Here is a 16,797-nt window from a genome sequence, read left to right on the forward strand (position 1 = left end):
TGGCTTGGCAGCTGGGAAGCTGTGTTGCTGGCCTGTAACACTAATAGGATATCTGTACTGTACCATACACACTTAATATACCAATTGCTCTGCAGCCTTCAATATTAATATCAATGTTTTGGCCTTCAAATCTGAAATAACAATGGCCCTGAGGCTGTTTAATTCTAATATTATATCCAAATTATAGCATCTAAAACTAAAATAATATTTGGCTTGTGGTCTCTAATACTAATAAGATATTTATGCTATGTGATCTAAAATTAATATAATAGCTACCCTGTGGCCTTTAATATTATTATAATATTCATACTATAGCATCTAAAAGTAATTTAATAATTGCCTTGTGACTTTTATTATTAATGTAAAATCATACCAACACATCTTAAACTGATATAATAGCTGGCTTTTGGCTTTTAATTCTAATCTAATATAAATATTATGGCACCTAAAATTAATAACATATGTCTCCTGTGGCCTTTGATATTTATATAATATCCATACTCTGGCCTCAAATCCTAATATAATAGTTTAAAATATTCATACTGTGACCTCTAAAATATAAGAGTAGTTCCTGTGGTCTTTATTACTGATATGATATTTATGTTAGAGCATGGAAATGTGATAATAGATGTGATCTTTAATATTAATATGATTTCTAGACTATAGAATTGAAAATTGGTATCAGAGCTGCACTGTGATATTTAATACTAATATGATGATATCCATAGTACATATTTAAAACTAATATAATGTTGCTCTGTGGTCTTAATATTAATATGACATCCCTACTGTGTACTCTAAAACTAGTGTAATATCTTCCCTGTATCCTTTATTACTAATATAATATCCATTCTATAGCATCTAAAAGAATAGCTGCCCTGTAGCCATTTATATTAATATAATTGCCAAAATATAACATCTTGAACTGATATAATATTTATCCTATGGCCTTTAATAATAAAACTAATCTAAAACTAATATAATGTATGCCCTGTGCCCTTTAATATTGACATGTTATTTGTATTATGGCATCCAACACTAATATAATGGTTGCCCTGTGGCATTTATAATTGATATAATATCAGTAATATAGATTCCAGCCAAGTGCAGTGGTGTATGCCTGTAATCCCAGCAACTCAGGAGGCTGAGGCAGGAGAATCATGAGTTCAAGCCAGCCACAGCAACTGAGTGAAGCACTTAGCAACTCAGCAAGACCTCGTTTCTAAATAAAATATAAAAAAAGATCTGGGTATGTTGCTCAGTGGTTAGGTACCCCTGGATTCAATTCAATCCCTGGTACAAATATATATATATATATATATATATATTTTTTTTTTTCCTAAAACTAATGTAATAGATGCTGTATGGGCTTTAATTTTAATGCAATACCATATTATTGCACAGAACACTAATAAAATAGCTGATCTGTATGTTTAACTAAGATGACATCCTTATTGATAGCATTGAAAACTGATATATTAATTCCCTGTGGCTTTTAATATTAATATAACATTATTAGTACAACATCTAATACTAATACAATAGCTGTCCTATGGCATTTAATATTACTATGATATCATACTATAGCTTCTAAAACTAAAATAATAGCTGAACTTTGTTTGGCCTTCATTACTGATGTAATATACATGCCATTTTAGATTAATTCAGTAACTACCCTATGACCTTCAGTGTTAATTTAATAATAACTATACTATAGTGTCCAACACTAGTATAAAGCTTCCCTTTAACTCAAACATAATATCTATATTATAATGTGTAAAACTAATACTTCTGGCCTTTAATACTAATATGAATTCCATACTGTTCTATCTAATAATAATATAATAGATGTTCTGTGGTGTTAATACTCAAAATCTATAGTTTTGTATCTTAAAACTAAAAACTTCCCTGTGGTCTTTAACAGTAACATAATATCCATAGTGTATTTCTGATACACATGTAATAGCTATCCTGTGTCCTTAAACATTACTATAATATCCATATTATTGCATCTGAGACAGCTGACTGTGGACTTCATTTCTAATATAATAGTCATCTATATCATCTAAAATTAATACAATAGCCGCCTTGTGGCCTTTAATATTCATATCAATACTGTAGCTTCTAAAACTAAAAGAAAAAAAGATAATAGCTGCACTCTGGTGACTATAATTAGTATATTCCCTATATTATAGATTCTAAAACTAATACAGTTTGTGCCCTGTAGCCTTAAACACTACTATAATATCCATACTGTACAATCTACAACTAATATGATATTGCTTTGAGGATTTTAATTTTAATATAACATCCATACTATAGCATCTAAAACAAATATAATAGCTGCCCTATGACATTTAATACTAACATGCTATCCATACAGTAGCAAAAAGAAAACTGATATATTAATGTCCTGTGTCTTTTATACTGATGTAACATCTTTAATATAGCATCTAATACTAATGGAATAACTTTCCTGTGGCTTTTAATATTAATATGATGTAGATATTATAGTAACAAAAATTAATATAACTGCCTGTTATTATTAAAACAATATCCCTACTGTGGTGTATAAAACAGGCCTCTCAACTCCTGTGTTTTCCTTCACCAATTGTTCTCATTTCCTGTATATTCCTCTACCAACTCCTTTCTCATCTCCCTGTGTATTATATTAACCATATCTATCCTGAAGGCTCTAACATTAATATAATATCCATAGTATAGCCTCCAGAACCAATGTAATTGCTTTAATTTCACTTTTCATGCTAACATGATATCCACATATAGCATCTAAAACTAATACAATAGCTGAACTTTGGCCATTACAACTATTTTAATATCCATAGCATGATATATTTTTTAAATTTATTTTTTAGTTGTAGTTGGACACAATACCTTTATTTTATTTATTTATTTTTATGTGGTGCTGAGGATTGAACCCAGGGCCTCGCACATGCTAGGCAAGCGTTCTACCACTGAGCCACGATTCTAGCCCCATAACATGGGATATCTTAAATATATAGGTGCCTTTAATACTAATGAGATCTCAAAACTATAGCATCTGAAACTAATATAATACTTGCCCTGAGGCAATTAAAACTAATATGATATTTATAATATAGCAGTTAAATAAAATAGAATAGCTAGCCAGAGGACATTAATGTTATTGTGACGTCCATAGATAACATCTAAAATTAATATTTTAATAAACTAAAACTGTGTATTTTAATATTAAATGCTCTCTCTCTCTCTCTCTCTCTCTCTATATATATATATATATATATATATATATATATATATATATTCATTCTATGACCTTTAGTACTATTGTGATATTCACATTGTACCACCTAATATTAATATAATAGCTGCCATGCGGCTTTATATTAATAGGATATCTATCTTATGACATGTAAAACTAATAAATAACTGCCACTTGGCTATCAATATAATATTATAGTACAGTACACAAATTATAGAATTGTAAATTATAGCACTGTACTGCCCTGTCACTTTTATTACTAATATAATGTCCAAATTATAACATCTAAAACTGATGTAATACCTATCCTATGGCCTCTAATGTAACAAAATATTCTGTTACATTAGAGGCCATAGGATAATATTTCTGTAATATCCATGCTATGGCACCTAAAATAACATAATAGCTACCCTGTTGCATTTAACATTAATATAATATCCAACTTATATTGTCCAAAATTAATATGATAACTCCCTGTAGCTTTTTATAGTAAAATGATATTCATACTACAGCATCTCAAGCTAATATAAAAACTGCAATGTGGCCTTGAATGCTAATGTAATATTCATAATATAGTACCTTAACTAATAAAGAAGAGGCTTTGTAGGGTCTTTAATCATCTTTAATATTAATGTAATGTCCATACTTTAGCAAATAAAAATAATAAGAATATTCCCTGTTGCCTTTAACCTAGTGTAATATTTACATTATGTATCTTTAAAAAAAAATTTGGTTGTCATTGGACCTTTACTTTATCTATTTATATGCAGTGCTGAGAATCAAATCTAATGCCTCACACATGCAGGCAAGCAGTATACAACTGAGTTACAACCCCAGCCCCTGCATCTTTTTTTAATTGCAAAAACAATTATTTTATATATCACTGGCCATAAATTTTTGTAATTAGTTATTATATGTAATACATGTATATGATCCCTAGTGCCATTATTCTACCCACAATCCACTTGTGCATTTATAAACACAATTTTCATGACTTATATAAGCACATGTATCAGTGAAGATGTTACAGTGAGGTGCAATGTAACAACCGTAATCTGATGCTTTGCAGATTGCAATGTAGAAGAAAATTATTTGTAATCATCTTTCACTTCAATGACTTTATATAAAAATCAATACTTTAGAATTAAATTCTAAGTCTCCAAAGGAGATTTTCAAATGTACATATAGAAATGGTTACAGAGAGAAGATTTATAAGAAACTTGTCCACATGTCCACATCCTATTTTAACTGCTGTACCATTTTTTTTTTCCAACTTCTTTCCTTTGCCTGCAAGAGGGGCTCAGATAAGATGGAAGTTTTGCTTGACTTCTTTAATGTCTTGAACTTTCTGTAGCTCTATTTTTTTTCAATATATTCATTATAAATTTAGCTTGGCGTTTCTGTTTGATCTCTTCAACTCTCTTCATTGCATTAATAGTTTTATTCCGTAGTTCTTGCTGGCATTTGACAGGTTCATTTCTACATTTTTCAAATTCAAATGAATTATCCACTGAAAGCTCTTGACCAGCTGATTTCCTGAATGCTTTAGTCCACCTGGCCTTGTGAGGATTATGCTTTATTTTAAAGTTCTTAGTACATTGGATTTACAGAATCTGAATGCCTTGCAATAATTGAAGGTGAACATCATGCCATGGACAGGGTAGGTGGACCCTGAATGGAAATAATACTTCTTGATATGCATGTTGAGCCTTGTAGGACCCCACCAACCAGGCTATGAGCTGGGGAAGAAGTGATGCCATATTATTACATCTTAAAACTAATGTAATATATGCCCTTGGCCTCCAATATTATTACAATATTTAAACATGCCATCTAAAAGTAATATAAAAGCTGACTTGTTGTTTCTAACACTGATGTTATATCCATAGCACTCCATCTGAAACTAATGTGATAGCTGCCCTGTGGCAATGAATACTAATGTGATATCCATAGGATAGTATTTAAAACTTAAATAATAGCTTCCCTGTGGCCTTTAACATTAATATCATGCCATAGTATCTAACACTAATATAATAGCAGCCCTGTGACATTAAATACTTACATGATGTTAATACTATAGCATCCAAAACCAGTATAATACTTGCATGGTGGTCTTTAATACTACTGTAATATCCATACTATAGAAACTAAAGCTAATATAATAGGTGTTCTGTGTATTTAATATTAATATAATATTAATAATGTGGCCTTGAAACAGAAATAACAACTGCCTTGTGCCCTTTTATTCTAATATCCTACTACATCTTTTAAAATTAATATAATAGCTGCCATGTAGGCCTTGCATACTAATATGAAATTTATACTATACCTTGTAAATGCCCCCTCACCCTGCTTCATTACACTTCAGCTGCTCCTGCGACAGTATCCCATCCCCAGAAGCAACATCTGTCTCAGAGGACACTGTCCCTGTCGAGAACACCCTGTCAAGGACTGAAATCCCTTCTTCTTTGTCTTAGATATGGTAAAGGTGGTAGAGGAGCTGGGAGTGGGGTTTGGGATTGTTCCCACTTACCAGCATGTGCCCCATAGAAGCCATCTGAATGCTCAGAGCCTTTTTTAATATCATTAACAGGATATAAAGATGTCCCAGTACAAGACTGGTGTGACACTCAGGTGCAATATTCACAATAACTATGGGAAAAGTAGCTTGATTGTTTCAGGTCAAAATCACATTCAGGCAAACCAGGATCTCTCCAACCTGCTCCAGAAGAATGCATTACAAGAATAGAGCAGATGTGGCCAACCAGCCCTGGATGGAAGAATGAGGCCTACCTTCAAATGTCATCCACACTGAAACCATCTTCTTCTCAAGGTCAGCCAGGCTGAAGCCTAGCCCTTCTCAAGATCAAAATCAGAAAAACAAAATTATGTGGTGAACATTATGGTTAGGGTTGGTATTATGGATGGAGTTGAGCCTGAGCAAATTTGTGTTCTGGAGTATGGTCAGATGTTGAGTACAGAGTAGGTAGGGGTAGTTTACAGAATAGATGTTAAACAGAAGCACATGGTTTGTGGGCTTATATTTAGGGTTTCTAGGGTGAGGTAAAAGCTAAGAGATAGGAAGTAGTGTTAGTGTTTTAGAGTTATGAATAAGTAAGAGGGGTCAGAATAATGGTCAAACCAAGAATTCCTTAGAATTCAGCATCACTGGGATACTATGCTTCATACTGTGTTAACATTGACCACCACTTCTTATGACCCACTCTGTGACCCTACAAAACTGATCAATTCCTGTGTAGCCCTGTATCACATAGCATATGGTTTCTGGTGTGCCCTCCACTGTCTGCTTTTACTGACCCTGTGTAGCTCTCAACCTTCTCCTCTTATCTCCTCCTGTGTAACACTCCAACAGAACATTTAATCTCTACCTGTGTAACCCCCACTACCTCCTCTCACAGCTTTCTGTGTAGCCCTCCATCTTCTCCTCTCATCTCACCATTTAGCCCTCCACCACTTCCTTTTATCCGCTCCTATGTACTCTCTTGTCACCTCCTCTCAAGTGCTCATATGTAGCCTTTGACCATGTCCTCTCACAGCCTCTTTGTAGCACTCCACCATCTCTTCTCATCCCATCCTCTGTAGCCCTCCACCAACACCTCTCAACTCCTGTGTTTTCCTTCACCAACTGCTCTTATCTCCTGTATGTTTCTCTACCACCTCCTTTCTCAGCCCCTTATGTAACCCTTGACAATAATCTTTTACAGGTTACTGTGTAGCCCTTCCCCAGCTCCTCTCATGACAAAACTGTGCCTCCCGAGAATGCTCAGCCAGCCTCAACTCAACTGTGTTCCTGGACTTTGACCTATTCTAGAAGTTGTTAAGGATTCTCCATGTCTTCTAATGACTTGTCCATGTAATTGGCTTTTTAGGTATTTCCTTTACATTTAGTTCTTTAAATTCTAAAACCCAGATTCTTCATCAAACTTTTATTTTCTTCATTTGTGTTCTATTGTATTCAAAAGGCCAACTGCTTACTTTTTCAGTGTTGATTCTTAGTACTTTCCTCATATAATGTAAAGACTACTTTTGTAAGTCTATATGGCTTTTGTTCAAGTATTCAGAAATGTCACTTACTTACTATATTGTTGTCATCTTTTGCCAACTTAGTGTTCACCTAAGTGTTCTCTCTAGTGTTTCTCTCCCCCCCCCTCTCTCTCTCTTTCTCTCTCTCTCCCTCTCTCTCTCATCTCTTGGCTGTCCCTAAACTTCATTAGTTTTTGATGTTTTCCAGGAGAACTGGGGACCACCTCTGTACTCTGCCAATCAGGTGTTCAACTCCTCCTTCACATTGGGCAGTAGAGTTTTTGATCTTAGCTAGTGCTCTCCAGAACTGTCATGGTGGCCATCCTATTTAGGGGGCTTCATCTACAAGTCAGTCTCATGTTAATGTGGGCACTATGGTTAATTGCTGGTCAGAAGTTACCTTAGTGTGACTGCACTACTAAAAGAATCTTCTGTAAGGCACCCCCTCCTCCACAGAAAATCTTAACTAAGTTTCTCCAGAAATCTTAACCATAATTGATTTTAGGACTATAAACATGAGTCTCTATCTACAAGAGATTTTAATGTATTTCTAAAACATGTAATAGCTGATCTTTGGTCTCTAATACTAATATAGTGTGCACACTATAGCATTTAATACTAATATAATAACTGTTTTTTTTTCTTTTACAGTAATAATATATCCATAGCAAAACATCCCAATCTAATATAGTAGCTGTCTTATAGCCTTTTATACTAATGTAACATACATACTGTCTCATCTAATAGATCTCCTGTTTTCTTTAATATTAATATAATATCAATATATAGCATTCATGTACCTTTGCCTCTAATACTTAATGATGTTCATACTATAGCACGTAGTGCTAATATAATATCTGACCTGTGCTTTGTAATTCAAATGTGGTCTCTGTACTATAGCCTCTAAAATTAATATAATAACTGTACTGTGCCCTTTAATTGTAACAATAATCCATAATACAGCATCAGAAACTGATATTATAGTGGCACTATGGCCTTACATACTAATGTAATATCCATACTGTGGACTCTAAAACTAACATAATAGCTTCCTGTAGCCTTCAATACTAACCTGTTATGCTCTCTGGTACTTAAAATATTATAATAGTTGGTCTTTAATACTAATGATATCCATAGTACAACATTTAAAACTAATAAAATAGGTAAACTGTGATCTTTAATAATAACATAATATCCATAATTTAGCATCTAAAACTAATATAATATGTGCCCTGTGTCCTTTTAAATTTTTTTTTAGTTGTTGGTGGACATAATACCTTTATTTTATTTATTTACATATTTATTTATTTTTATGTGGTGCTGAGGATCAAACCCAAGGCCTCACATGTGCTAAGTGCTCTATTGCTGAGCCATAAACCCAGCCCATATTATTTATTTTTAAGTGGTGCTGAGGATCAAACCAAATGCCTCACACATACTAGGCAAGCACTCTACACCAAGCCACCACCCCAGCCTACCCTGTGGCCTTTTAAAAATATTTTTTAAAGTTATAGATGGACACAATACCTGTATTTAATTATTTATTTTAATGTGGTACTGAGAATCAAATACATTGCCTTATGCATGATAGGCAAGTGCTCTACCACTGAGTCACAACCCCAGCCCCTGCCCCATGGCCTTTAATATTAATATGATATAAAAATTATGGTCCCTGAAATTAATATAAAATTTGTCCTCTGGCCTTCCAATACAGATATTATTATCTATCCTATGGCTTCCCTCTGTCTTTTTATATTAATATAATAACCTTGTGATAGCATGAAATCTAATATAATAGCTTCCCTATAGATTTCACTATTAATATGTCATCCATATTATGACCTCTAAATCTAATATGATAGCTGTCCTGTGGCCTTTGTTACTGATATGATCTCCATATTTATGGCATGGAAAACTGATAAAATAGCTGCTCTACGGCATTTACTATTAATATGATTTTCATATTATAGCATCAAAAACAGATATTAGAAGCATTAGAGGCTTTTAATACTAATATAATATCTAAACTATAGTATCTAAAATGAATATAGTAGCTGGGCTGTGGCCTTTAAATCTAATGTGATATCCATATTATGGCATCTAAAACTAATACAATAGCTCTCCTTAGCTTTTAATACTAATATGATATCTATATAATGGCCTCTAAAACCAATATAATAGACATGACCTTTAATATGAATGTGATACCTTTTCTACAGGCTGTGAAACCAATATAATAACTCTCTGGTGGATTTTAATATTTAATATATGTGATATAGAATCTAAAAGGGATAAACAGATGCTCTGTGGCCTTTAATATTAGCATGATATTTATATTATAGTACATTAATCTAGTAAAATATCTGCTTTGAAGCCATTAAACTAATGATATTCATGCTATACTATTGAAATTAAAATATCAATTGCCATGTTGACTTTAATACTAATATGTTATGCATACTTAATTATCTAAAAGTGACATAATTGTTGACCTGGGCATTTAATACTAATATGATATCCATGCTAGAACATCTAAAACTGATATAATGGCTTCCCCAAGATCATTAAAACTAATAAAATATCCATCCTAATATAAGAGCTGCCCTGTGGCCTTTAATAATAGAATACATAATACTAATATGATATTCATATTATGTCATCTTAAACTGATAAAATATCTGCACTGTGACCTTTAAAGTTAATATAGTATCATACTGTAGCATCTGAATTAATGTAATGGCTGTACTGTGGTTTCAATTCTAAATAATATACATACTGCACCACCTAAAACAAATAGTTGCCATGATGCCTTTAATAAAGTAATATGATATCCAAACTACAGTATCTAAAATGAGTATAATAGCTTAATACTAATAGGATTTACATAGTATAGCATATAGAACTAATAAAATAACTAAAGTTTTGGCTTTAATATATTTTTTGGTAATAGGAATTGAAACAATAGTAATATCCCTATTGTTACTTCTAAAAGTGATATAATTCCTGCTCCATGGGCTTTAATACTAGTATTGAATATGATATTCATACTAGAACATCAAAAACTGATAAAGTGACTGCCCTGTGTCCTTTAACCCCATCCCCAGCCCTTTTTAATTTTTTTAAAATTTATTTTGACACAGAGTCTTGATAAATTACTTGGGGACTCACTAAGTGGCTGAGGCTGGTCTCGAACTTGTAATCCCCCTGACTCAGCTTCCTAACTCACTGGAATTACAGGCATGTGCCACTGCCTGGCTGGGCTTTAATACTAATATGGTGTGCATACTACAGCACCTATACTAAGTACTATAGAAGCTGCCTGTGACACTATTGTTAGTATTATAACTACACTTTGGCCTCTTAATGTAATGTTATAGCTCTCCTGTAGCCTTTCATATTAATACAATATCCACATATAGCATCTAATATGCTAGCTGCCCTATGGCCTTTAATAATATCAACACTGTATCTCCTAAAATTGAAGTGATAGTTTCCCTGTGGCCTTTTAATAATATATAAAATCCATGCTACAACATCTAAAATGAATAAAATACCTGCTCTGTGACCTTCAATTCTTTTATGATATCCACACTATAGCATTTAAAACTAATAAAATAGTAGTCCTATGGCCTATAGTTCTGATGTAGTATCCATTCTTTATCATTGTAAATAATATAACAGTTGCATATTGTCTTTAATACCAACACCATATCCATAGTATAAACTCTAAAACTACTACTTGGCTTCCCTGTGACCTTTAATACTAATATAATATCTATACTATAACATATGAAAGAAACATAATGCATGACCTCTGGTTTTTAATATTGATGTAATATCCATCTTATTGCATCTTAAGCTAATATAATAACTGCCCTGTGTTTTTCATATTATTATGATATCCATAGAACAGTACATGTAAAATTAACATACTAGCTTACCTTTGGCCTTTAATGCTAATATGATATTCATGCTCTAGCTTCCAAAACTATTAAAATACCTGCATTGTAGCCTTTATAATAAAATGATATCCACTAATTAATAAAATAATCGCATTTCAAGTTATTATAATAATATAATACTAATGTAATATCCCTATTGTTACTTCTAAAAGTGATATAATTCCTGCTCCATGGGCTTTAATACTAGTATTGAATATGATATCCATACTAGAACATCAAAAACTGATAAAGTGGCTGCCCTGTGTCCTTTAAGACTAATATAGCATTTAAAATTGATATGACAGCTTCTCTGTGGCCTCTGATATGTATATGATGTCCATAATATAGGTTCTAAAACTGATCTAGGGCCAGGTGCAGTGAAACATACCTATAATCCCAGTGGCTCAGGAGGCTGAGACAGGAGGATTGTGAGTTCAAAGCCAGCCTAAGCAAAAGTGAGGTGCTAAGTAACTCAGTGAGACCCTATCTCTAACTAAAATATAAAATAAGGCAGGGGATGTAGCTCAGTAGTCGAGTTCTCCTGAGTTCAACTTTTGATATAAAAAAATTAAAAAATAAAAAATAAAACTGATATAGTATTTGTCCTGTGGCCTTCACAGCTAATATGATATCTATATTGTTGCATCTAAAAGTAACATAATAGCTGCCCTGTTGTGATTAATACTATTATTATGTCCATCCTATACTATCAAAAACTGATATGGCTACTCTGAGGCCTTTTGTATCAAATGTTAAACATAATATTGCATTGAAAACTGATATAATAGCTGCTCTGTGGTTTTTGGTTCTAATGTGATATCCATATAGAAGGGGTCCCTACAGACCTGGGGTAGGCAGCTGGCAAGCTGTGGAAACTCCCACAGAGGTGAGTGCTGGCCCAGGTGACCACTCTCCTGGCTGACCGTCTGTTCAGGCAGGCACAGAGAATGCGCAGCCAGGGCGGGCAGGAGGGAGATTCCAATGAGGACCTGGCACCCCGCCCCCTGGCCTGGGGCAGCGTGGGCATCCACTGTCTTACAAATTTCCTCTCCAGCACTCTGTGTGGCATAAACCAGCACCACATTCACAGTGGACACCAGTGCTTTCCAAAGTAGACAAGGCAAAGCCCAGTTGCCTCCTGGACTCACAGACAGTGGTGGTCATCAGGAGGATGCCCACTTCCTGGGCCCCTGCTTGGCCTCCCTAAGGTCCCCGCCTGGCCCCTCAGCACCCTGTATCAGGGGATCCACCTGTGAGCAGGTCTCTCCCTCTTCCCAGGCCAGCCGCCCCTCTCCAGGACTGACCACTAGGCCAGGACCAACTCCACACAGGCCTCACTCCCAGATGGAGGCTCAAGTCCAAGGTCAGCCCTTCCTGGTCACAGCACTGCCCACCCCTGCCCACAGGACAAGCTGCACTCTGCCACCATGACCACAGGGACCCCAGGACAGAGACTCCTGGTGCCATCTGCACCTGCAAGCCACCTGTGTGGGGACCTCCAGGAGCTCTATGCTGAGCCCTCTGGAGTCGGGGACTCAAAGTTCTACATCACTCTTAGCATGTGTATGTGGGAGGGCAGTGTGGAGCCCCCTGTGGAGGGACAGTGTGCAGGGGCCTCACATGGTTATGCAGGGAGTTCCCATTCCACCAGCAACTCCAGACTAGGTATGTCCCTAAGGACCCAGAAACAAAACGCTGGAATGAAAACTTGTGTGTGAATATTCACAGCAGCACCATGCACAAGGGTCAGAAGGGAGAAGTGACCCAAGTGTCCACTGAGGAGGAATGGGGGAACAGGACGAGTCCATCTACACGGTGGAATATTACTCAGCCCTGAAAAAGAATGCAGCTCTGACACGTGCTGCAAGTGGGACAGACTTTGAGACATGGGGCTCAGTGAGAGAAGCTGATACAGAGAGTCACTCAGTGTGGACTCCGTGGGCAGGTCCTATCCACAGCAGGCCATCCAGACACAAGCAGTTGGCAGGTGCCAGGGCTGGGCTGGCGACTGGGTCACTGCTGAAGTGTGAGTGCCTTTCAGGGCTAAATAGGCTGTTTGGGAAGTAAAGGCACTGGGCGCCCAGTGCTGTGAAGGCACCTGATGTCTGGCTGGATCCCTAGCAGATGGACTGTGCACGTCCAGCACAGCTACAGCCCATGCTCAAGTTCCTGTTCTCAGTGACCCAGCACCAAGTAGAGGCAGAGGCCAACCTCAGAGATACCAGTGTGGCCATATGTTCTGCAGATTACAGGTGACCCGTGGGGACCTTGGAGAACACACGGGGCCATTACAAGCTGAACCTGGGTGACACTGGACATAGCATGGGGCAGTCCTGGGAGGGACCACATCCCAGGGAAGCAGTTGCAGAGATGACATTGAGGTGGCCACATTTATTGTCAGCTGATAACAGCGATCAGGCGGGGAGCGCCCCGCCAGAGCTGAGCCTGGCCCGACCCCAGGGATGGAGGCCTGGTGTGAGCTGCATTGGAAGGTGGGGTTCCTCAGCCAGTGAAGTGGCAGAACACAAGGCCTCTCACCCCCAGGCCCATGACCTGCAGGAAGAGATGGTGGAGGTGAGTCCCTGGGCGTGGCTGAGTCTCCTGGCAGTGATAGCCACACCAGCTTCCTAAACTTCCTGTAAACGTCTCTGTGCTCAGCAGGGCACATGGGGCCTCGGGAGGGCCATTTTCCAGGTGGACAGATGTCCCCATGGATGCTGCCAAGCCTGCTCCAGTCCCCGAGGTCAAGATGCGTTACACCTGGCTGAGCAGACATGGCCAGCAGCCAAGCTGACCCTGGCAGGGAGACCCCACTGACCTTGAAGACGTGTCCTGCCTGCAGCTCCCGCAACAGCTGCTCTGGACTCAGGCTGTCCACTGCAGAGGTCACGCACAAGCCAGAGTAGTCAGCCCCCCCACCCTGGAAGCAGCAGGACGTCACCCTCAACACTGGCATCTCCAGGGTGCACAGCCGCGTCCCTGTGAGTAAAGTTCAGGTATGTCCCTGAAGCCCAGCCACCCGCCTGCTGTTGGACCCCAGGTGGCCTGACAGTGCCCACTCCCCAGTGGGGCCCTGGGCCTACTGGTTCTCCCTGGCACCTGCTGCACTTGATCCCCAACTCTGCCCTGACTCATGGACTGCAGGGGTCAGCAGGGCCACCTGGAGCCCAGGAGCTGGAGAGGCCAGGCTCCTGGAGGGAGCTGGACACCATTGTAAGAGGTGAGTCGTGTCTACATTTGCACCCCAGAACCTGTGAGTGGGACCTGGTGTTGGAACGGGGTCTCTGCAGACGTCATTAGTGAAGGGTCCTGAGATGGGCTCCTCCTGGGTCAAGTGGCCCTCATGCAATGGCCGTGTACTCCCAAGAGACAGAAGAGGGGACACAGACCCTGAAGATGGGTGACACTGGACAGAGCATGGGGCAGTCCAGGGGGGGCACATCCCAGGGCAGCAGCTGCAGAGATGACATTGAGGTGGCCACATTTATTGTCAGCTGTGAACAGCGGTCAGGCGGGGAGTGCCCTGCCAGAGCTGAGCCTGGCCTGACCCCAGGGATGGAGGCCTGACTTTAGCTGCATTGGAAGGTGGGGTTCCTCAGCCTGTGAAGGAGGAGGAGCCCCGTGGAGACGGAGGCAGAGACTGGACTGAGGGGCCACCAGCCAGGGCCACCTGGAGCCCAGAAGCTGGGAGATGCAGGAGGAGCCTCCCTAGAGCCTGTGCAGGGAGCTCAGCCTGGGACCCTGGTCCAGCCTCCACCCTCGAGGGTGGGACAGGACAAGGTCCTGTGGTTTTCAACGCTGGTTTGTGGTCATTTTATACATCAGCCCCAGTGTTCCCTACAGTGGCCAAGTGCTGAGCGGCCATCCTGGCACTGCCGCCATCTGCACAGGTCACCCTGTAGCTGGACAAGCATGTGGTGCTGCCTTCCCACTCCTGGACCCTGAACACCATAGCACAGAGCACCCCATGGCCCCTCCTTGACTGACTGCCATGTGCACACACCTGTCTTGGGGTCCATGCGGATCACCCTGCCTCCGTCAATGCAGGCCACCGAAAGTGTCCCTGTGGTGTCCATGCACAGCCCATCTGGCATTCCTTGCTCTGGCTCCAGGTGGCACACCAGCCATGGGTTTGTTGTGGCAGGACAGAGGCACATGGCCCCTCACAGCCTAGCCCAGGAGGTCATGTTGCATGTCCTCAACCATGGTAGGGAGTTACAGACCTGGTGGTTCATCTGGGACCCCAGGAGGGGACACGGGAGGATGTGAGGGGACTGGCCACAAAAGCTCCCGCCCGTTGAGGGTGTGGGGGGCTGGCCATGGAAGGCCCCACCCAGGGAGGGCTTGTGGTGCTGGCCACGGAGAACCCTACTCCAGGGAGGACGTGGGGGTCTGGCCACGGAGGACCCCACCTGGGGAGAGTATAGGTGGCTGGCCATAGAGGCTCCTACCCCAGGGAGGGTATGGGGAGCTGGCCATGGAAACCTTCGCCTAGGGAGCGTGTGGGGGACTGGCCAGGGAGGCCCCTACCCAGGCCTCCAGTCTGCACGTTGTAGTCATAGGCCTGCACAGAGTAGACCAGGCTGTCCACATGGTAGAGAGTGAGGTGGTCCAGGGATCAGTCCAGCCCGTTGGGATGCCCAGCTGATCCAGCTGTCTGATCACAGAGCGGTCAGCGTAGAGTATATACAGGGAGCCCTGCCCCTGCTCCCACACTCCTGGAGCAGACACCTCTGGCATGGTGCCTAAAGAGAGTGGAAGGTCAGTGGGCAGCACCCCATCCTGCCTTGTCCACCCCACACAGACCCCCTGTGCAGAGAGCTGTGGTCACCCTCGGTTGGGGGACAGCAGGCAGGATGGCCCTCAGGCAGCATCTGTGAATGAGCCTCTGTGCTGGGTGAAGGGGGGACCCCAGAGATGTTCCACCTGGGAAGAGGCCTTTTCAGGCAGAGGTGCAGGGCCCTCAGCTGCACGTAAATGGCCTCTGGCCAGCAGCCCTGGGTGCTGCTCCACTGCCGCAGTCTGGCTGGGAACAATTCAGGAACCACTTGTCAAAAGAAACTAACTTTATTTTTAGAACTACAAACGCCAAACAAAACAGCTCCTCAGGAAAAACCCTTAGAGCCCAACTGCCACCACCGGCTTCCACAAGCCTCTCACCCACACAAACCTCACCACCTCCCACAATCCTCCTGCTCTTGAGGCCGATTGGCTGGGTCGTGTGGGCGGAGCCAAAGAAGTCCTCCAATGAGCAGCTTCGTGGTCTAAATGGGCAGGGAAACAGCCCAATGAGCAGCTCCGTGGAGTAGCCAATCAGCTAGATGTTGCTGGGGCCGCTGTGAGCCAATCATCAGCTGGCAGTCTGAAGGGCAGGGAAACAGCCCAATGAACATCACCATAGAGGATCCAATCAGCTAGATGTTGCTGGGGCCGCTGTGAGCCAATCATCAGCTGGCAGTCTGAAGGTTTGCTGGCAGCTGGAAGTTTGCTGGGGCCCCTTTGGCTGTGGCTCTCAACACTCCACCCTGGCGGCTTCGACCTTCCCAGGGT

General features: G+C 40.3%; 1 pseudogene; it reads right to left on the minus strand.

Moving 5' to 3' along the window:
- Nucleotides 1-4,471: 4,471 nt before the first annotated feature.
- On the minus strand, nt 4,472-4,964 carry LOC144256054 (putative ribosome biogenesis protein RLP24 pseudogene; annotated as a pseudogene).
- Between the last annotated feature and the right edge of the window lie 11,833 nt (nt 4,965-16,797).

This window comes from Urocitellus parryii, chromosome 7 (assembly GCF_045843805.1).
Source record: "Urocitellus parryii isolate mUroPar1 chromosome 7, mUroPar1.hap1, whole genome shotgun sequence".
Lineage (NCBI taxonomy): Eukaryota > Metazoa > Chordata > Mammalia > Rodentia > Sciuridae > Urocitellus > Urocitellus parryii.